The sequence below is a fragment of the Mus musculus genome, chromosome 6 (assembly GCF_000001635.26).
Source record: "Mus musculus strain C57BL/6J chromosome 6, GRCm38.p6 C57BL/6J".
Taxonomy (NCBI): Eukaryota; Metazoa; Chordata; class Mammalia; order Rodentia; family Muridae; genus Mus; species Mus musculus.
This window is the reverse complement of record NC_000072.6, coordinates 133,062,673-133,087,097: the sequence shown is the minus strand read 5'-3', so window position 1 is coordinate 133,087,097 and position 24,425 is coordinate 133,062,673. Positions and strand designations below refer to the sequence as shown.

General features: G+C 39.2%; 1 long non-coding RNA gene across 1 annotated transcript; it reads left to right on the top strand.

Moving 5' to 3' along the window:
- Gm35765 lies at window positions 1,814–24,082 on the top strand. The gene is made up of 4 exons (XR_378062.2): window positions 1,814–2,001; window positions 18,939–19,026; window positions 22,183–22,289; window positions 23,917–24,082. It is a non-coding gene; the product is annotated as a predicted gene, 35765 (long non-coding RNA).
- Window positions 24,083–24,425: the final 343 nt, after the last annotated feature.

Here is a 24,425-nt window from a genome sequence, read left to right as displayed (position 1 = left end):
ATTATAGGAATGCCTTTTCATTTTAATTCCAGATGTAGGGATATGGGGCTTCTTCAGTCTGACTATAGCAGCAGACTATGATATGCCTCATACTCTAACCAAGGCATGGTTTTTGTCAGCTGCAGATAGTTTCTGCAATTGTGTGAAATTTCGAATTCTAGAAAATTTTCAGAGGGTATATAAATGTTAGGGACCTGAGAGACATTGTTGCTGGTTGCTGATCATTTAGAGGGGTTGGTTGTGGTTTGTTAGTAGTTGTGCTCAAAGAAGAAACAAAATGGAAAAATAGATTCAGTGATGTCTCTGTCTCTCTGTGTCTCTCTGTCTCTCTCCCTCTCTGTCTCCCTCTCCTCTTGACTTCTTTCTGTCTTACTGAGGATAAAGGGTATAAAAAAAGAGGAACCCACAAAGTAGCTAAGATCAGCTTTATCTGTAACTATATTGGAATGTTGACGTTAAACAGAAAAGTCCCATAATTTTGTTGTGACAAGCATTGGGAATTGCTTTTCCCTCAGCTCACTGATATGTCCTCATTCTAGAAAACAGGCAATCCTTGTTTTCTGTGCTATGGTATATGAGATGCAGGATCAAAAATAGAAAATTATATGCTCCCTCGAGAATACCAGAGATCAGTTTTCATATTCTAGTGAAAAAAAATCAGTTCTTAGTTGGCGCATGTTAGAGATGACCAGGGATGGAGATGGATCATCTTTCTGGCAGAGTTTGTTAGAGATGCAAACAGTATAGAGGTATCCCATAAGGTGGAAGATAACACAAAGCAATTCCAAAATGTGGATACCATACCTCTCAGAAGAATGTGGGTACCCATCCCAAGAGAGTAGGGAATGAGAAAAGTATAGTACTATGCATGTATGGACCTGAGATTGTCTGACATCATCTAACTAGACTTAGGGAAACTATGCTTTCTTGAGATTCTGGCTAAGTGGGTAGGACAGAATGACATTCCTGAATGAAGGAATTGCCTAAGAATATTTGGCCCATTAGTATGTGATGTAACAATGCTTACTTGTGTGGCCTGAAGCTTTTCTAGGGTTTGCTATCTGGAAGGAACTATTCCCAGGAGATGGAGAGAGCTGTGCAGAGAGAGTGGAAGCCTGTAGGCAGTAGTCCTACATCTGGTATTAAGCAGCATGTGAAGGGAACAGAAGCTGTAGTGGTGTGGCATCTAAATTTGTACTTTCAAAATTATTCAGGTGTGTGTAACATTATGGACTTAAAAGATTCTGTGTGATTTAAGCACTATTCAAATACATTATAGCTCTGCTGACAAAATACAAACCTATTTGTATACAAAGATATAAATGTGAACCAGTTAAGTGTAAGAACTGGAATCAATATTTCTATCATTTATTAATCTTTAAAAATTTTAAAAATGATTAACAAATAGCAGGACACACACACACACACACACACACACACACACACACACACACACACTCGTGTGGGGGATTGCAGGCTGGTCTCCAGTTGAGCTGAGGTCTGAACCCCGATGGTCATAATTCACCTTCATGACAGTAGGCTTTCCCTCATGCTCCTGGAACTCTGACCCCTGCCTAAGCTACCACCTCCCACAGCCCCCACAAGATAAGCATGGTCAGTAGTCACATAGACAATGGCCCAAGCTTCTGATGTTCAGGCTAAACTCCTCCCCAGTTACCTAGCAACAGTGAAGACCATAAAAAGGGCTGTTTAGCCCCCACCTCATTCTCTTACTCTTATGTTCTCTCTTTTCTCCCCTATTTGTCTTCTCTTCTCTTTCCTTTTTCTTTGTCTTCTCCCCATCTCTCTTCTCTCCTCCTCTCCTCTCTTCTCTCCCTCTTTCTCTCTTTCTCTCTCCTATAACTCCAGAGCAACAGGGTGTCACCTCGAGGTCCCCAGTGGGGGACTGCCCCTTATCCACCCCCCACCCCGCAGTGTGGGGTGAGAGACTTAGATGCCCACCTGGGGCCAAGTGGAAAGTGATGGATGCCATGACTCACAGTAAGACTGAAATCACCTAACTCAATTTATTTAATGTACAATGCCTCTCTTGTAGATATCTAGAGATTTCTGGGTAATTCTAGATCCTGTCAAGATGACAGTCAATATCATACTTCACAGAAAATATTTGTTTACTAATCTATGAAAAGTGTTTTGTTCCTAAAGCTCACTCTCTTGTGTCTTGCAGATAAAAAGTGTACTATCTGCAAACAATTCCTTATGAAGGATATTTAGCTAAATAATACTCTTAGTCCATTTTATTTTATGTTATGAATTGGCTTAAATATGCAAAATGATAAGTAATTATGAAAAGTTACTGAAAGAGGGGAAACCTGGAGAGGATAGTGATCTGCCCGGCGGGCGCGGGAGCGCTTTGCTTGAGCATCAGCAGCAGACATCTTGGTTCCAGGACCCCGCCGAGTGTGTCCTGCACAGGCAGCTGGCCACTGTTCCGGCCAGAGGATAGGGATCTGCCCAGCGGGTGCGGGAGCGCTTTGCCTGAGCATCAGCAGACATCTTGGTTCTGGGACCCTGCCAAGTGTATCCTGCACAGGTGAGAGTATGAAATACAAAAGCTAAAAGCTTCTGGGACAGGCGGGAACCACAGAGCTTCTAAGGCAGCCCCCTTTTCGGGCCCCAGGCAGCACTTTGCCTGAGCATCAGCAGCAGACATCTTGGTTCCGGGACCCCGCCGAGTGTATCCTGCACAGCTCCAGAGAATACCAGATGGCAAAAGGCAAATGTAAGAATCCTACTAACAGGAAAAAAGGCCACTCACCATCATCAGAACGCAGCACTCCCACCCCACATAGTCCTGGGCACCCCAACACAACCGAAAACCTAGACCCAGATTTAAAAGCATATCTCATGATGATGGTAGAGGACATCAGGAAGGACTTTAATAACTCACTTAAAGAAATACAGGAGAACACTGCTAAAGAGTTACAAGTCCTTAAAGAAAAACAGGAAAGCACAACCAAACAGGTAGAAGTCCTTAAAGAAAAACAAGAAAACACATCCAAACAGGTGATGGAAATGAACAAAACCTTACTAGATATAAAAAAGGAAGTAGACACAATAAAGAAAACCCAAAGTGAGGCAACGCTGGAGATAGAAACCCTAGGAAAGAAATCTGGAACCAAAGACGCGAGCATCAGCAACAGAATACAAGAGATAGAAGAGAGAATCTCAGGTGCAGAAGATTCCATAGAGAACATCGGCACAACAATCAAAGAAAATACAACATGCAGAAGGATCCTAACTCAAATCCTCCAGGAAATACAGGACACAATGAGAAGACCAAATCTACAGATAATAGGAGTTGATGAGAATGAAGAATTTCAACTCAAAGGGCCAGCAAATATCTTCAAAAAATTATAGAAGAAAACTTCCCAAATCTAAAGAAAGAAATGCCCATGAAACATACAGGAAGCCTACAGAACTCCAAATAGACTGGACTAGAAAAGAAATTCCTCCCGACACATAATAATCAGAACAACAAATGCACTAAAGAAAGATAGAATATTAAAAGCAGTAAGGGAGAAAGGTCAAGTAACATATAAAGGCAGGCCTATCAGAATTACACCAGACTTTTCACCAGAGACTATGAAAGCCAGAAGAGCCTAGACAGATGTTATACAGACACTAAAAGAACACAAATGCCAGCCCAGGCTACTATACCCGGCCAAACTCTCAATTACCATAGATGGAGAAACCAAAGTATTCCACGACAAAACCAAATTCACACATTACCTTTCCATGAATCCAGCCCTTCAAAGGATAATAACAGAAAAAAACCAATACATGGACGGAAATCACGCCCTAGAAAAGGCAAGAAAGTAATCCCTCAACAAAGTCAACCAAGTAGAAACAAGAACTATTCAAACAATTAACCAAACAAGGAGTTGTTTCTTTGAGAAAATCAACAAGATAGATAAACCCTTAGATAGACTCACTAGAGGGCACAGGGACAACATCCTAGTTAACAAAATCAGAAATGAAAAGGGAGACAGAACAACAGATTCTGAAGAAATCCAAAACACCATCAGATCCTTCTACAAAAGGCTATACTGAACAAAACTGGAAAACCTGGACGAAATGGACAAATTTCTAGACAGATACCAGGTACCAAAGTTAAATCAGAATCAAATTAATGATCTAAACAGTCCCATATCCCCTAAACAAATAGAAGCAGTCATTAATAGTCTCCCAGCCAAAAAAAAAAAAAAAAAAAAAAAGCCCAGGACCAGATGGGTTTAGTCCAGAGTTCTACCAGACCTTCAAAGAAGATCTAATTCCAATTCTGCACAAACTATTCCACAAATAGAAGTAGAAGGAACTCTACCCAACTCATTCTATGAAGCCACAATTACTCTGATACCTAAACCACAGAAAGATCCAACAAAGATAGAGAACTTCAGACCAATTTCCCTTATGAATATAGATGCAAAAATCCTCAATAAAATTCTCGCTAACCGAATCCAAGAACACATTAAAGCAATCATCCATCCTGACCAAGTAGGATTCATTCCAGGGATGCAGGGATGGTTTAATATATGGAAATACATCAATGTAATCCATTATATAAACAAACTCAAAGACAAAAACCACACGATCATCTCGTTAGATGCAGAAAAAACATTCGACAAGATCCAACACCCATTCATGATAAAAGTCTTGGAAAGATCAGGAATTCAAGGCCCATACCTAACCATGATAAAAGCAATCTACAGCAAACCAGTAGCCAACATCAAAGTAAATGGTGAGAAGCTGGAAGCAATCCCACTAAAATCAGGTACTAGACAAGGCTGTCCACTCTCTCCCTACCTATTCAACATTGTACTTGAAGTCCTAGCCAGAGCAATTTGACAACAAAAGGAGATCAAGGGGATACAAATTGGAAAAGAGTAAGTCAAAATATCACTTTTTGCAGATGATATGATAGTATATATAAGTGACCCTAAAAATTCCACCAGAGAACTCCTAAAACTGATAAACTGCTTCGTTGAGGTAGCAGGATATAAAATTAATTCAAACAAGTCAATGGCCTTTCTCTACACAAAGAATAAACAGGCTGAGAAAGAAATTAGGGAAACAACACCCTTCTCAATAGTCACAAATAATTTAAAATATCTTGGTGTGACTCTAACTAAGGAAGTGAAAGATCTGTATGATAAGAACTTCAAGTCTCTGAAGAAAGAAATTAAAGAAGAACTCAGAAGATGGAAAGATCTCCCATGCTCATGGATTGGCATGATCAACATTGTAAAAATGGCTATCTTTCCAAAAGCAATCTACAGATTCAATGCAAAACCCATCAAAATTCCAACTCAATTCTTCAAAGAATTAGAAAGAGCAATCTGCAAATTAATCTGGAATAACAAAGAACCTAGGGTAGCAAAAACTCTTCTCAAGGATAAAAGAACCTCTGGTGGAATCACCATGCCTGACCTAAAGTTTTACTACAGAGCAATTGTGATAAAAACTGCATGGTACTGGTATAGTGACAGACAAGTAGACCAATGGAATAAAATTGAAGACCCAGAAATGAACCCACACACCTAGGGTCACTTGATCTTCGACAAGGGAGCTATAACCATCCAGTGGAAAAAAGACAGCATTTTCAACAAATGGTGCTGGCACAACGGGTTGTTATCATGTAGAAGAATGTGAATCGATCCATTCCTATCTCCTTGTACTAAGGTAAAATCTAAGTGGATCAAGGAACTTAACATAAAACCAGAAATACTGAAACTTATAGAGGAGAAAGTGGGGAAAAGCCTCGAGGATATGGGCATAAGGGAAAAATTCCTGAATAGAACAGCAATGGCTTGTGCTGTAAGATTGAGAATTGACAAATGGGACCTCATGAAACTCCAAAGCTTCTGCAAGGTAAAAGATACTGTCAATAAGACAAAAAGACCACCAAAAGATTGGGAAAGGATCTTTACCTATCCTAAATCAGATAGGGGACTAATATCTAATATATATAAAGAACTCAAGAAGGCGGACTCCAGAAAATCAAATAACCCCATTAAAAAATGGGGCTCAGAACTGAACAAAGAATTCTCTCCTGAGGAATACCGAATGGCAGAGAAACACCTGAAAAAATGTTCAACATCCTTAATCATCAGGGAAATGCAAATCAAAACAACCCTGAGATTCCACCTCACACCAGTCAGAATGGCTAAGATCAAAAATTCAGGTGACAGCAGATGCTGGCGAGGATGTGGAGAAAGAGGAACACTCCTCCATTGTTGGTGGGATTGCAAGCTTGTACAACCTCTCTGGAAATCAGTCTGGCGGTTTCTTAGAAAATTGGACATAGTACTACTGGAGGATCCCCCAATACCTCTCCTGGGCATATATCAAGAAGATGTTCCAACCGGTATGAAGGACACATGCTCCACTATCTTCATAGCAGCCTTATTTATAATAGCCATAACCTGTAAAGAACCCAGATGCCCCTCAACAGAGGAATGGATACAGAAAATGTGGTACATTTACACAATGAAAAACTACTCAGCTATTAAAAAGAATGAATTTATGAAATTCCTAGCCAAATGGATGGACCTGGAGGGCATCATCCTGAATGAGGTAACCCAGTCACAAAGGAACTCACACAATATGTACTCACTGATAAGTGGATATTAGCCCAAAACTTAGGATACCCAAGATATAAGATACAATTTGCTAAACGCATGAAACTCTAGAAGAATAAAGACCACAGTGTCGACACTGTCCCCCTTCTTAGAATTGGGAACAAAACACCTATGGAAGGAGTTATAGAGACAAAGTTTGGAGCTGTGACAAAAGGATGGACCATCTAGAGACTGCCATATCCAGGGATCCACCCCATAATCAGCTTCCAAATGCTGACACCATTGCATACACTAGCAAGATTTTGCTGAAAGGACCCAGATAGAGCTGTCTCTTGTGAGACTATGACGGGGCCTAGCAAACACAGAAGTGGATGCTCACAATCAGCTATTGGATGGATCACAGGGCTCCCAATGGAGGAGCTAGAGAAAGTACCCAAGGAGCTAAAGGGATCTGCAACCCTATAGGTGGAATAACAGTCTGAACTAACCAGTACTCCGGAGCTCTTGACTCTAGCTGCATATGTATCAAAAGATGGCCTAGTCAGCCATCTCTGGAAAGAGAGGCCCTTTGGACACACAAACTTTATATGCCCCAGTGCATATAAAAAAAAAATGGGAATGGGTGGGTAGGGAAGTGGGTGGGATGGTATGGGGGACTTTTGGGATAGCATTGGAAATATAATTGAGGAAAATATGTAATAAATAAATTAAAAAAAGAAAAAAAAGAGGGGAAACCTGCTTGAGACATCTGCTGAATGTTCAGGGAGCTGCAGTGATGCAGATTTTATGAGTTGTCACCCATGGTTGTGGGGAGCATTCAAGGATGAAGTTGTTCTATTTCTCTTCACTTTTGTAGGAAACCATCATCCATGCCTCTGCAAGAATCCCAATAAATTTAATGGTTCACCAAACCAGACCTGAGAGGGATCATTTCCTTGTCCTGTTGTGGGGTACTTCCCTGAGTAAACCTATTGATATTTATCTAGGATGCAGTTAGAGAAGAGGGTATATTGTAAGACACTGAGACCACCAGAACTCAAGACAAATTCAGAAAGTATCTATATGAGTTTGTAGAAAGAATATTCACATGAGAAATAGCATTAGAAAGTTGTACTCTACAAGATAACTTTCTGTTACTTTTAAAATTCAAAAGAAGATAACTACAAACCCAATTGTAGCCAAAATTTTTTCTTATACTTTCACTTAAGTAGTGCCATTCCATATTAGAAAACAAATCAAAACTGGTATTATTTAATATGCACCTTCTGCATTTGAATGCTACTAGTGGATAAGCCAGAGGAAGAATGTGAGGGACTAATGTGTTTATCTTGAAACTGAAAGTGTTGCTGCTGTAATGATTTCAGAGGTGACCATATAGCTGTGGATCTCAACTTTCCTAATTCATTAACCATTTAATACAGTTCCTCATGTTGTGGTACCCCACCCCCAAACATAAAATTATTTCATTGTTACTTCATGACTGTAATTTTGATACTGTTATGAATCATAATGAAATCATCTGATATGCAAGGTATGTGATATGTTACCAGCCAAGCAGTTCCAACCCACAGGTTGAAAGCCTCTGCCATACAGCATTTACTAATATCCCTACGTATAAATAATTTTGGTGAAACTATAAGATAAGGGGACTCGTATCCATATGAGAACAGGGTAGATATGAGGAGTCTGTGGACACAGAACAAGGTGATTTGCACACCTCAACAGGATAGGCCTCCCAGAGTGCAACACTAATAGACACTTAGCCTGGGACTTCAACCACATGATCTTTGATGACATAAATGTCTGTCATGTAACAAATCGAGAAGATAGTGGTGCTTAAATGGATGCCTATGAAAACCAAAAAGGAAAGATTCTATTCATTTAAAAGAATGTAAATATGCTGAGAAATTTTCTTAACTTTGTGCAATTGGTAATAAAGTTGATATTTTATAATTAATAAAATAATTATTGCCAAATTGTCTACAATCAGGTACACACAAATTCTTTAGTAGTGCTGAATGAATAGAATAACAATATTGTCAGTGTCCATTGTGTATATGTAACTGTTTCTTACTTGCTGAATCAACAACATTCATACACACCTTAATAGAGAAATATGACTAACATTTATTAGCAATTCTATTTATCAAGACTAGGTAGAAAAGACAGATTAGTGAAGTGCAATATGTTGTAATAATCAATAAAAAGCAGATATACCACAAGTTTAGATACATGCAGATTTATTAAGCTTTCATGTATTGAAAGTAATAGTTAATACAGTATACTATTGGATTATATATTATGACTAATTACTTTTTACAATTTTATATGTATTTATTGTATGTATATGAGTGTTTTTGGCACCATTTATGCCTGTTACGCTAAGAGGTTAGAAGAGGACATTGGGTCCTCTGGGAGTGGAGTTAGAGATGGGAATTAAACACTGGTCCTCCATGTGCTCTTATCCACTGAGCCAAATGTCTTGCCCCAAATCATGTATTGTCTATACTTTAAATTTTTGCACATTTTATGTCACAGACTATGCATTATAGAGAAGTGTCCTATAACAAATAAAATTGAGAAAATATTAATGAAATGGTTAATAAAGTTGTAAGTATACAAGGCAAGCCTTGTGATGCAGAAGTAGAAGGTGAATACCATCTCACAAAAGTTGTTCTCTGATATCTACTATGGCACGCGTGTGCCTTCAATCACACACACACACACACACACACACACACACACACACACACACACCATACACTCGCAAACACACAGACACCAATAATAATTAATATAAGAAAATTTTCACAAATGAAGCGTATCTATATTTACAGAGATTATATTAATGAGGTAAATGAATAATAAACACAACAATTAGACCTATAGTGTTTCCTTCAAATAGGCAAACGAAAAACTAGTATGCAGTAAAAAAATTTAATTATTTCTTAAGGTTTTATGAAATTGGTAAAAGACAAATGATAAACATAGAGAAAAGTGAAAATTTGAAGTGATAATATTACAAACACAGCATGGTGCACTGGAAGTAAAGAGAGCACATACACAAAGATATTCAGTAAGTATGGAGCTTGATCAGCTTCTTCCTCAGGTCTCCCAAGGCACTGACAGAATATAGAACTCCACAGACTTAATTTATCCGAGATTCCTTGTGATATTTAACATAGATCATCTTTGACAAGGCATCTCTTGAAACCAGATTAAATAACAGTAAACCAGGATTGGCGCTACACCTCAAGCACAAATTTCTAGCTTAGGGGCACACAGTTCGGTCTTGAGTTATATTCCTCTTGTTTTTAGACTGTGGAGAGAGAGAGAGAGAGAGAGAGAGAGAGAGAGAGAGAGAGAGAGAGAGAGACAGAGAGACAGAGAGACAGAGAGAGAGACAGAGAGAGAGACAGAGAGAGAGACAGAGAGACAGAGAGACAGAGAGACAGAGAGATTCAGAGAGAGAGACAGAGAGAGAGATAGAGAGAGACAGAGAGATACAGAGAGAGACAGAGAGAGAGACAGAGAGAGAGATTTGTCTGTAAATAATAATGCTTTAACCTGTACTGGTTATCTACAGATCTTTCTTTTTTATTGGCATGTAGAATGAAAATATTTTTATTCGATATTTTATTTACTTACATTTCAAATATTTCCCCCTTTCCAGGTTTTTCCCCACCCCCCCAAACCACCTATCCAATTACCCACTCCCTTGCTACTATGAGGGTGTTCCTCCACCCACCCATCCACTCCCACCTCCCAACCCTCTGCTACATATGTGACTGGAGCCATGAGTCCTTCCCTGTATACTCTTTGATTGGTGGTTTAGTCCCTCGGACCTCTGGGTGTGGTATGTGTGTGAGGCTCTGGATGGTTGATACTGTTGTTCTTCCAATGGGGTTGCAAACCCCTTCAGCTCCTTCAGTCCTTTCTCTAACTCCTCAATTGTAGACCCTGTGCCCAGGTCAATGGTTGGCTGTGAGCATCTGCCTCTGTATTTGTTGGGCTTTGGCAGAGCATCTCAGGAGACAGTTCTATCAGGCTCTTGTCAGCATGTACTTCTTGGCATTCCCAATAATGTCTGTGTTTGGTGACTGTATAAGGGATAGATCACCAGGTGGGGCAGTCTCTAGATGGCCTTTCCTTCATTCTTTGCTCCACACAATTCACAGACCACATGAAGATCATGAAGAAGGAAGACCAAAGTGTGGGTGATTAGGTCCTTCCTAGAAAGGTAACAAAATACTTAGCGCAGCAGATTTCTTTAGGAAACATGAACTTTCCACAGAAAACAAAGTAGCTTTATATAGTGAATAGTTCTTTCATTTATCCTCACAACTTCATGTGTTAGCTGAAATAAACTGTCAATGTTGAGGAATCACTTTGGTTATCTTTTTCTCACTGAGGAGTGAGGCTCACCTCCACTGTAGTCATTCCCTGCATCCACCATACACTTCTTTTAAAGGTTTTATCAGAGGACATCTAAACAAGATTAATTCAAATCACCCAGAAGCTGTATGTGGCAAAACATAGCAAAACAATGAAAGGGCATATGCCTTCCTTTGAATGCTACAGAATGAGAATCCAACAATTGAAGACTGGGGATTGTGACAAGGCTACACATGCAAGGTTGGGGTTATTTTGCACTATTTTAGGAAATGATGTTTTCTGTAACCAACACTGTACTTCTAAGATGTCCTTACTTAAGTTGCATTCACCTTCAACTACATTAACCTACCTCTCTCCTGTTCAGATATTGGCAGAACTTTAGGTCAGGAGATAAAATTCCAGCTACTGTAATTTCTTTGTATTTCCCCTGAATTAAGGACAGCATTAGACACATTTTCGATCAAATTAGTGGAAGAATTTACTTTTAAAATATTGCCAATATCACTATATTTCTTGAAAATTGCTCTGATTTTTCCAGGAGAAAAATATCTGACCCCAGGTGATAGCAGTCTTATTGATTTGGCTTTTTTTCAAGTTGGTTTGCTTTGACAAAGTCAAAGGCCTGATATTCATTTGTAGCCAATCCAAGTTCATACAGTGGGCAAGTAAAGATGATTGTTCTTATTCCATACCATTGAAGTAATAATTTTAAAAAACTAATTTTATGATTTTGAAAGTTATATATGAGTACCACCAAAGTCTTTGGTGATCAGAGAAATGCAAATCAAAATGACCCCAAGATTTCACCTTACACCAGTCAGAATGGCTAAGATCAAAAGTTCAGGTGACAACAAATGTTGGAGAGGATGTGGAGAAAGAGGAACACTACTCTATTGCTGGATTGAAAATTGCTACAACCACTCTGGAAAAAAATCTGGAGGTTGCTCAGAAAATTGGAAATAGATCTACCTGAAGACCCAGATATGCCACTCGGGTATACCCAAAAGATGCCCCAGCATACCACAGGGAGATATGTTCCACAATGTTCCTTATGGCCTCATTTGTGATATCTAGAAGTTGGAAACAACCTACATGTCCCATGACAAAAGAATGAATACAGAAAATGTGGTCCAGTTACACAGTGGAATACTACTCAACTATTAAAAACGAGGACATCCTGACTTTTCAGGCATATGGATGGAACAACAAAATATCATCCTGAGTGAGGTAACTCAGACCCAAAAGGACATGCATGGTATGTACTCACTAATAAGTGGATAATAGCCAATAAAGGAAGAAAGAAAGGAAGAAAGAAAGAAAGAAAGAAAGAAAGAAAGAAAGAAACAAAGAAAGAAAAAAGAAAAAAAACATACAGAATGCATAGGAAGCAGTCTACAAAACTCAAAAGTCTCAACAAGCTGAAGTGCCCAAGTGAGGACACCTCAGTCCCACTTGGGAGAGAGAAGAAAGCAATCAGCAGTGGGGAGAGAGGGACTTGGGAGGGAAAGTGGAAGAGGTGGGTAGGGGCATTGAGGGGTAGAGGGGAACTTGATCTGGTATTGGGTGAGGGAAAAGGACTAAAGACCGGAGGGACAGCAGAAAGAATGCAAATAGGCAACCTCAGGAAATAGGAAGTTGGGGGTAACCCCCAGACTGTACCAGAGACCTGGGAGGTGAGAGACTTCCAGGATTCATAGGGAGGAACCTTTGATGAAATGCCCAACAGTAGGGAGAGAGAACTATAGAGCTCACCTCCAGCAGGAATACAGGACATCAAGTGAGGGATGTGGTTGCCATCCCACAATCACACCCCTGACACATAATTGTTACTGTCTGAAAGAATTACAGGGATGAAAATGGAGAGGAGCCTAAGGAAAAGAAGTCCCAGTGACAGGCCCAATGTAGGATCCAACTCAACGGCAGGTCCCAAGGCCTGACACTATTACTGAGGCTATGGAACACTCACAAAGAGGGATCTATCATGAGTCAGATGCAGTTATTTACACCCAACCAATGGAAAGAAACAGTTGACCCCTGTTATTGAATTAGGGAAGGTTGAAAGAAGCTGAGGAGAAGGGCGATCCTTTAGGAGGACCAGCAGTCTCAATCAATCTCGATCTCAGATATCTTTCAAACACTGGACCACCAAATAGACAGCATACACCAGCTGATACGAGGCCCCTAACACACATACAGTAGAGGAATTCCAGATCTATGTTCATTCAGAGATGTTGCACCTAACTCTCAAGAGACTGGAGGCCCCAGGGAGTTTAGAGGTCAGGTGGAATGGGGGTGGGGGCATCCACGTGGAGACGGGGTGGGGAGGGGAGTAGGTGTGGGATGTGGAGCAGTGGAAGGGTAGATGGGGAGGGGAGATATGGAGTGTAAAAAATTAATTACAAATAAAATTAAATAAAAAAATCATTCCCTCCTTGTATTCACTCCAACTCCTCCCATGCCCTTACATTTCAAATTCATCTACTTTTATTATTTAATTATTTTTAAACATAGGCATGCATTTAAATTTATAAATATACAATCTGATGGTTTCATTTGGTGCTGTGTGTATGTGTAGGTATTTAAGGATAGAAACTTGGAATTGGATAACCTATGAAGGAGCAAATATCTGGAAAAGACTGATTTTCTCTCAGCTAACAACCATTAATTGCTTATAGCTCTTCATCTAGGGATATGGCCTTGTGAAAAATTTTTCCTCCATTTATATTGACATATCAGCTGGTGAGACTTTTCAGACCTTGTTTAGACAATCATATTTTTTAAGATTTCATGTGTGCAACTTTCCTATCATATAAAGAAGACATTGTATCATGCAGCAGATGTCCTTCCTGGTCCTCCAGCTCTTATAATCTTTCACTGCCTTTTTTCATGATGTTCTCTGGACATTACGTATTGTGCTGTAGATGTTTCAAATGGGTTTGGTTACCTCATAGATGGTTGCTTCCTGCACTTTGGCCAGCTGCAGTTTTCTCTGATTTTTCTCTGACTAATGCAAAAAGACATTTCTGAGTGATGAGAACTACACTTACCTATTAGTATACTAGTAAATATTTAGAATACAGTTAGAAATCAGACTTATTTTGGAAAATGTCTTTGGTATGTTCTTCTCTAGGCTCCATGATTTGATCCTTCGTGGGTAGCTGCTTGTTTCCAGTATCAGGGATCATTTCACTCCTGATCAGTAGTCCTTATGTCTGATTAGATGGATCCAGGGGTATCTTATTATTCTGGCTGTTAAGTTCCACTAGTGTTAAATCAAGGTGTGACTATTGATTACTTTTCTCTCTTGGAAGCATTCAGATCTGTGCCTGGCACTATGATAGATGGTTCTCATAGAAGACACTTTTAGCTCAGATCCAAATAATTCCCTTCATATTCTGTGGACTTCTACTTCTGTAGTAATGGTGCCTTACATTCAATTTCTGAGAGGCAACCAAGGACAATGACAATATCCTATACTGTTTGAGTGGGGTCTCTTAGGCACATCTAACCAACAATCTGAAAGGAGGGTTACAGTTCATGGCATTGGAGCACTGAGGCTTTTCTTAGATAGTCTATGGCCTTTGTGGGGAGCACCATCACCCCCAGTGACACACACACACACATTTACATATATATACGTACACACACACACACACACACACACACACACACACACACATATATATATATATATATATCTTGTATATACATATGATATATATCATATGTATGCATATATATGTGTTATATGTACATATACCCTTATATTAGTATATAAAATTCTAAGTAAATATAACACAATATAAATCCCTGTAGGTTTTACACTGTTAGCATGATTTTTTAAAAAATTCTCTTTGGTCCTTTGGCTTATTAGCCTTCTTGAGTTCTGTAAATTGTATCCTGGGAATTCTGTACTTTTTTGGCTAATATTCACTTATTAGTTGCTTCATACCATGCATATCCTTTTGGGTCTGAGTTACCTCACTCAGGATGATATTTTCTAGTCCCAACCATTTGCTGCAAAACTCAGGATGTCCTCATTCATAATAGCTGATTAGTATTCTATTGTGTAAATGAACCACATTTTCTATATCCATTCATTGGTTGAGGGACATCTCTGTAGTTTCCAGCTTCTGAGTATTACAAAGAAGGTGACTAAGACCATAGTGGAACATGTATCCTTGTGATATAGTGGAACATCATTTAGGCATATACCCAGGAGTGATAGAGCTGGGTCTTTGGTAAAACTATTTCAATTTTCTAAGGGAACACCAGTTTGATTTCTAGAGTGGTTGTTCCAGTTTGTAATCCCACCAGCAATGGAGGAGTGTTCTTCTATCTACACATCCTTACCAGCATGTGCTGTCACTTGAATTTTTGGTCTTAGCCATCCCGATTAATGTAAGGTGGAATCTCAGGGTTGCTTTGATTTGCATTTCCCTGATGACTAAGAGTGTTGAACATTTCTTTAAGTGCTTTTTGGCCATTTGAGATTACTCAGTTGAGAATTATGTTTAGCACTGTACCCCATTTTTAAATTGGGATTTTCAGGATTCTAACTTCTTTTTTTAAATATTTTATTAGGTATTTTCCTCATTTACATTTCCAATGCTATCCCAAAAGTCCCCCATACACTCCCACCTTTTGGCCCTGGCGTTCCCCTGTACTGAGGCATATAAAGTTTGCAAGTCCAATGGGCCTCTCTTTCCAGTGATGGCCGACTAGGCCATCTTTTGATACATATGCAGCTAGAGTCAAGAGCTCCAGGGTACTGGTTAGTTCATAATGTTGTTCCACCTATAGGGTTGCAGATCCCTTTAGCTCCTTGGGTACAAGACTTATTTCATGTGGTTGCTGGGAATTGAACTCAGGACCTTCAGAAGAGCAGTCAGTGCTCTTAACCACTGACCCATCTCTCCAGCCCTTCTTGAACTCTTTGTATATTTTGGATATTAATCTTCTATCAGATATTGGGTTAGTGAAGATCTTTTTCACAATATATGGTTGTTGTTTTGTCTTACTGACAGCATCCTCTGCTTTATGGAAGCTTTTCAGTCCCATGAGGTCCCATTTGTCAAGAATCACAGGAGGCAGAGGAAGGAAACGTCAAAGGTGGGAGAGGGGAATGGGAGGAGAAAAGCAGGGACAGGATCAGGGATGGAGGAGACAAGAGAGAAAACCAGAGTGACAGGAGAATGAGAAATTTTAGCAGTGTTGGGGAGAGGCAGAGGAAAACTAGAAAGGCCCAGACACCAGGTATATGAGAGGTCCCCATGACCCAATGTGAATGACCTTAGCATAAATGCCCAACAACGGTGAAATGGAACCTAAAGAGACCACCTCCAGTAGATAGACAAGGAAACCTGTGCGGATCAAGTGTGGCAGCAGTCCCAAGATGGCGCCCGGGACTGCAGCTAAGTCTTATGACTTGCACCTGACTTCCTCATACACCAGAAAATAAGCCAGGACCATCGTGAGAGCTGTGCAGGTGCACCATGATGCTGGCGGTATAAAGAAGTCCATATTTGGTGGAGACATGCCCCTGCCGCCCTGATTGGCTGAAGCTGCATGCCTGGTGAGGTGACATGGCCTGCTGTGAGTGGATGGGGGCTGAAAGTATATAAGAGTGAGAGGCCCAGGGTTCGGGAGAGAAAAAGATGAAGCGAGAGAGATGAAGATTGAAGTTTGCTGAATAAACTGCTGTTAGAAAAACTGGTGGTCCTGTCGTTCTTGCTGGTTGAGAGCAGATGCGACAGAAACCCTTTGAGGTATGGGGCCACCTTTGATCTTCAAAATTTTTGACTCAGAGTTGGTTATGTCTGAAGGAAATTCAGAGACAAAAATGTAGCATAGCCTATAGGAAAGGCCATACAGAGTGCAGTCCAATTTGGAATTTATCCCAATCACAGGCACTAAACCCCATCACTATTACTGAAGCCATGTTGTGCTTGCAGACAAGAGCATGGATTTCCTCTGAGAGGCTCTATCAGCACCTGACTAAAATGGATGTAGACACTTACAGCCAACCATATGACTGAGGTTTGGGACTCTCATGGAAGAGTTAGTGGAAGGACTGAAGGACTTGAAGGGGATTGTGACCCCCCATAGGAAGAACAACAGTAGCAACTAACCTGAACCCCTCAAAGCTCCTAGAGACTAAGCCATCAATCAAAGAGCATACATATGTAGCGGAGGACAGCCTTGCATAGCCTTAGTGGGAAAGTATATGCTTAAACTTGTAGAAACTTGATGCTCAAGGCAAGGGGGGTGCTTGGGGTAAGGTGGGGGTGAGTAGGTATGAGACAGAACACCCTATCAGAAGCAAAGTGGACAGATGAATGGAGTGAAGAACTCACGAAGGCAGAACCAGGGAAGGGGACAGCATTTGAAAATGTAAATAAATTAAATAATAATTAAATAAATAATAAAAATTATGGGTATAAGGAATATATATATATACATATATATATATGTATATATATTCCTCAAAAATTATTTTTAAGTTAACATTAAATTATACAAGAGAGAAAGCAAGAAATGACCCTTATCTCAAGCCATATATTTTATAGAAATTAGTGACGTGCAGAATGAAGGAAAGTGACAAGAACCTTAAGAATATAGGTAAGTAATTAATGTCCCCTAGATACTGAGGTTCGTGCATCAACTTAGTCACTCCCCACATTTCGTACATAATGATACTGAAAATTTGACTAGCTGGCTTCTAAACCTGATCAATTCAAATTATACAGAAATGAGACAAGACAAAACTTTGCAAAACAATGAAAGGGGATATGTCTTTATTTGCATGCTAGGAAATTAAGAGTTTAGTTTGAACTTCAGCAGCAACCATAGAAAAGTCCTACTTATGTTAAAAGCATAAAGTATACAGAAGTGGTTTTACACAGTTAGGATGTAGTAGTTTCCATAACAAACATTTCTGCTACCCCACAAATTAAATAATTCATCCTTTTCTCCTCCCCCTCCTCCTCTTCTTCCTCTTCATCCTGTTGCTGCTGCTTTTTCTTTTTTGCTTCTGCTTCAGCTTCTTCTGTTCCTTCTTCTCCCTTTCTTCTTCTTCCTTCCTTCTCTTTTTAAGAAATGATCACATTGTGACATATTACTTGGCCTAGTACTTGATATGTAGACTGGTCTGACTTCTAATTCAGAGTGATACACCTACCCTGCCTTCCTAGTGCTAAGATTAAGGCATGAGTGCATGAGGCATTAGTTCTGGCTTGAGATATAATTTGTATTGCTTTGGCTCTCTTTAGAATTGATATACTTGAATTTTAATCATAGTGTTGGTGATATAACTCATGTGCATTCACAGGACAAATATACATGATTTTAAATTTTCTAAGTGTAAAAATGTATGAAATTATTATTATAAATTTTATAATCTTAATACAGAGATGCATAGTTTGTTCAAACCATTTGAATGACTTGAACTTATACAGATAATATATGAAACTCACCACTATTTAAAAAAATCAAAATGAAATACCTTAATTTATAACTACATGTTCATACAAGGTTGACAAGGAAATCATAACAATAACAGCCCTTTATGAAGAAATGATCCATCAGTTTGCTTAAAAGATAAAATATGTGGGAATTGTTTTTGCTATTTCCCTCAACTTGTCTTAAAAACAGTCTTTTCCAGGAACTGTACAGTTGGAACCTCAAATGTTTCCTATACAGAGTTGAAGGTAAAGAGTAGAGACTCTGGCATGCTCCTGGGTATTTGTCTCTTCAAAGATACATTGCTTTTCAAAAGTGGGCCCTAAAGTTCAAGTAGCAGCACCCACTCCATACAGCCTTGCTTATGGGATACTTTGTATTTCTCTTTCTCTTCTTCTTTGCTGTTGTGTAGATGAAGCCCTGCCAAAAAGAACTTCCTGTTTCTGCAATGATAGTCTGCTCATAATATTTTTTTCTTAGCAACTTCTGAATTGATCCATTGACTATCCCTGCTGCTTGTACCCTGGACTGCCTGCTGCCCAACTCTACTTGCCCTTGAGGATTGGAGGTGAGATGGCATAGAATCAAAATTATAGACTCTAGGAGTAGGTGAGAAACACTACAGCAAGGTCATCTGAGTGTTGCTGCAAGCTCCTTTAATACCATCTACCCAATCCCCATTGGTTCCAAGAAAGCATCTCTTCTAAATAGTTCCCAGTTGGCTGGTATTGTCTGTTTAAGCAATCCTTGGTCTCTCAGGCAGTCTTCAATTAGGTCCTCCTGCAGGAGATGCCTTTTGTTTTTAGATTGTGACAGCCTAGTGGGAGACTGAGGGCCACTGCCTCAAGAGTGTTGACACCATCCATCTTGGAGGATTTCCAGTATACTGGACTGTGCCTATCTTAGGTTGTCCTATGTTTCAGGACCTTACGTGTCATTGACTACTAGCCATCAATGAGATATCACTGTGGAGCCATGTCACACAAGGGGGAGATGAGGAACAGCCTCCATTGTGGCCTCATGAATCTCTGCCATCCAGGCTTTGATCACCTCCTTAGGGGAACTGCAATCAGAATGTTCCTGGTAAAGGGTTAGGCAGATTGAGTGAAACCTGGAGCCACATGCCAATAGAGATATGTTCCTAACAAGGGCCAACTCTTCTGCCACTAAGTCAATATGTTGTTGTAAAATGTGGATGGTTTGATAGAGATGTTGATTTAGTACCTCCTGCACCTGTAGAAACTCAGTGTACTTAGAGACTATCTACAGCCTCCACCATAGTGGCTATCTGGGTCAAGGCAACAGCAGTTGTGACAAAGCAGTAAGATGTTTGTCTGGTGGCATATGATTATCCAAAAGCCTGTCAACCCAGCCACCATTTATTGAAAGCTGATTGAATCTGCCCTTAGTAGTTGAGAATATCATAAGGGAATGGTAGAATGATTTTGTCTAGTTTCCTGTTGTAAGTACTTGCTAAGCCTCCTGCCTTAAGGGCAAGGCAGACGACATCCTCAAACTTTGAGGTAACCTTAAGCAAATCCTAGTGGGCCTGGAACAACCACAAGAGGGGAACATTCTGGTATCTTTAGCCGGTTTATTCATATTAGGCTTCCATACTGTGATGACCAAATCATATCTATCCTAGGCAGCCAAACGGGTCTGGAAAAAGCAATCCTTACTATCTAGGATCATCACATGGTATGTGGGTGGGATAGCACTAGAATGAGGCAGTCCCACCTGAGTGATCACCATTTTCTCCATGTGTTCGTCAATTGCTCTCAGATCCTATAAAGTCTATATTTGTCTGACTTATTTTTAATGTCAAAAATAGGAGTATTATGTTTGTTGGCCAAGGGTCCCAAATGAACTAAAGCTGATTATAACAAGGACATCTGGTCTTGGGTCTAAAGGTCAGTCCCATAAGAGGTGATTAGGCTTGCCACAGCCCTAACAGGTGCAATCAGGAGGGCCACATAAATATAAAAACTAGTGATCAGTTTAACTTTCATATACTCATTGATATATTAAGATTTTTAAAATGATAGAGTAATCATGATAATGTATTTAATATGGTAAAAGGGGCTTGGTCTGTGGTTTTACAAAGGGTGGGGTAAGAACATAATCCAAATAGACTTCCACCAGATCTCAGGAGCTCTAAGTACAAGTGACATTCATGGATGGAGGGCAGCTGGGATGGACAGGCATAAAGAAGCTCAAGAAGAGAGGAAATGCTCTGTCTTGGATTTACTCTCCCTGAAGATGGGGAAGGAGCAGGAGCTAGGAGAGAAATAAGTACTGGAGGTTTAAGTCCTTACTGACCTCAAAAAAGCCATTTCCCTCTTATAGCTGGACAAAAACGTACTCTATTAGCAAGATAACAAATGGATATCATTTCACTGCTAGGTTTGAAAAAAAAAAGAAATGAACACGGAGAATGACAAAAATTTCCTTCCATAAGTCCTTGTTTCAAAAGCTCCATCAGAGTGTGCTCTAGCAGAAACAATTAATAAAACAATTTAGTAAGAAATGAGGATAAAGTGTGAGGAGGGGATGCAGTCTTGAGTGAGTATGTAAGGAACAGATGAGGTCTTGAGTGAATGTGTATTATTGACCAGGACCAGTGTTTCAGACCCATGCAAACTGGCAGAGCTTTTACACAATTAGGATCAATGTCATAGCAAAGTCTTCCTCTGGTTTAAGAATTCTTACAAAAGAATGATCAGTGTGTGCAAAATCAAGCAACTGCATCTTCCTTCTTCTGGATGACTAGAGCCTAAGAATGTTCCCTACAGACACACCTATGACTTGTTGCTGTCTCCTGCTACACAGAAAAACAGATACTGATCTGAATTGTTGCATAAGTGAGAGAGAGAGAGAGAGAGAGAGAGAGAGAGAGAGAGAGAGAGTCAGAGAATCAAACAGACAGAGTCAGAAACAGAGTCAGAAACAAAGAGACAGAAATCTCAAAGTTTAACTCCGATAACACAAGTTCTCCAATGAGACTACATCTCCTAATCCTTCCTTAACTTGGGACTAGGAATTCAAACATATGGGACCATTCTCATTCAAACCTCCAGAAAAATACTTTGTAAGCTTCAGAGAAAAGACACAAATTGAGTTCTGAATTAATGTTGACATGGATGTTGTGAATAACAGATTTCGTTTCCTAAGGTAATAATAACTTCCAAATCCTGTAAATAAAAATCATGTGGCTCTGAGGGATGTGAATAAAACTCTCCAAAACATTGTTTAAAACTTGGAGCTATTCAAATGACACAGCAGTTAAGGGCAATTGTTTGTCCTACAGAGCACAAATATTTGGTTTCCAGCACCCAGATGGTTGTTCACAACCATCTGCAACTCCAGATGTAGGGCATCCAATGCACTTTTCTGGACTCCATGTGCACTAATCATTGTTATGGTGAACATAAAGACAAGCAGGCACTCACACATACACATAAATTACCCATATAATTTCTAAAATGTTTATATTAAAATTTACATTTGGTCATGAGGAACATCATTATAAAAATTTCTAACCTTCAGCTGCATCTTTCATAGAAATTATGGATGAGTATTATAGAAGAGACTGATAATAAGAATTCATGTCTTATAAGCCCTTAGGATACTTTTAATAAACCTTATGAAATATGTATGAAGTTATGATTATGTGTGTTTCTTGGCATTAAGTAATAAAGTTATAACAAACACTAATTATCTGTAGATAATTGTGGAGAAGATGAACTTTCTGGAGTATCTCACAGAAAAAACGTATGCCGAGGAAGAAAAATCCTACACATTATTCCCTTTAAAGTCTTCTGTTGATACACAGTATGTACTGAAATTAGTTACCAGTGATGAAAAATCTTTCATGTTATTTTCTGAGGAATGAGGTGCAGCTGTCATTTTAGTCAATACCTGCATCCTCTACACATTGGGTTTTGAAGTTCACCCATACAACAAGTAAATGAGATGAATTTAAATGACAGAAAACCTAGACAAGGCAAATCTCTAAAAATGAGTGAAAGAGTATAAGCCTTTATCTGCATGCTATTAAATGAGAAATTTCTTTTACCTTCAATACCAGCAGTTGGAAATTATGGCTGTGATAAGGTCACACAGCTCATGACTGGAATTATTTGATACTAACTTGGACGACAGTGTTTTCCATAACCAATGTGGACTTTGTCTTATTTATAGTTAATGCTGCTTTCCTATTTAATTTTTGCCACAGAATACAAACACAGCAGGGTATTCATGCCTATTCAGAAACATTTACAAAGTCTTAGTTTGGGAAATTATAATTTGCAACCAGTGACATTGAGCTTTGATAGACACACACACATACACACACACACACACACACACACACACACACACACACACACACACACACACACAAACAATTTCTAACTAGACCTTGCTACAGAGAACATTTTTATATAAAGCTAGGGAAAGAATTTCTTATACATTTTGTGAATTTCTACATCACTTGGAAACTGAACCTAAAAATGTTCCTTACTGACACCTCGATAATAAGCAAGAATATTGCTGAACATCAGTAAGTCAAAGGCACATACAATGTAAGGTCAACATATTAAAACCATGCTGTTGGAAAACGGCTCAGTTACTAAGAATGAAAATAAGAAGATAGGTGTCCCCAGTTCACATCATAGAAACTATGTTAAAGGTGAATAGGAATCCCATAGGTTGTTACCTCAGTTTTGTGGATAGGTGAGTAACTGGGAACCTGAAGATTGTGAAGTGCAAGGAGCTTTAAAAGGACATGAACCAATGTCATCAAAGATAAGTTTCTAAGCCAAGCAACACAAATATTTGGCTGACTAAAATGATAAAACAAATTTAAGAATTTCAAACAAGCAATGAAATCAGTAAAGACAAATTGTAAAGTGAAGTCATGTAAAGATGATGACAAATTAAAACAGTGCAATAATCTAATTAGAAAATTCAGGGGAAATCATACAAATAAATGTGTTCAAAAGGAAGATAAAATATGAGTATAAAAATAAAGTAAAATTAATCACACAATCAAAGAAAATGAAAAACAGCAACAAACTCCAAAAAATATGCAGAAACTTTTCCATATAACAACAACAACAAAACCAAAAACAAAACAAAAACAACAAAAACAATTGACTGGTTTGGGGCATAAAGGAATGAGGAGAATCTCATGTTAATGGCATAGACTGTATCATCAAAAGTATTATTAAAAAAAATAATAAATCAGGCAAGGTGGGAGGGTGGGTAAGTGCACATCTTTATTTCCTCATCCCTATTCAACCCCTGCCATCTTCCAACTCCAAGTCCCAATTCTCACCCGCAGCTATTTAGAAGCCCATCTATTATAACCTCCCCTTTCTCCCTGTCACCTTTGTGTAATGTAATACATAGACCTCCTTCCCCTCCAACTTACCTCTCACTTTCTGCTTTATCTTAGACTGCCACTCCAACAGGCTCTCCCTTGGTGCCTCCAGGCTACTGAAACCAGGAATGCAGTAAGACTAACTACAGATTTTCACCCCTCCTTCCTATCCTCCAAATACAATCCCACTGCCTCACTCCCAACTCTGTAGCATACTGTCAGGAGCCATTTAGGAAAGGCTAAGGCTAGCATGTGGCCTTCCTGGAGGTGGCCCACCATATTTACATGGACTGTATTGGTGATCTCTAAGTCACAAAGCTCAAAACAGATTTCATCTTAGGATTGATTCTTGCAGCTGATATGCCTTTCCTGTCATTATTAAATTAGTATAACATTCCCTGGGCATTAACCCAACTGATTGGACAAAATTTCTGCAGATAAACAAAGATGTACTGTTTTGTGATGCTATATAGACATATAGATGATTTCTTAATTTCTATTTATAGTTCTATAAAAATCCTACATTTATACTAGTAATTATTGAACCCTTTATTAAAAAGGGCTGCAATTAAGGGCCCTGCAAG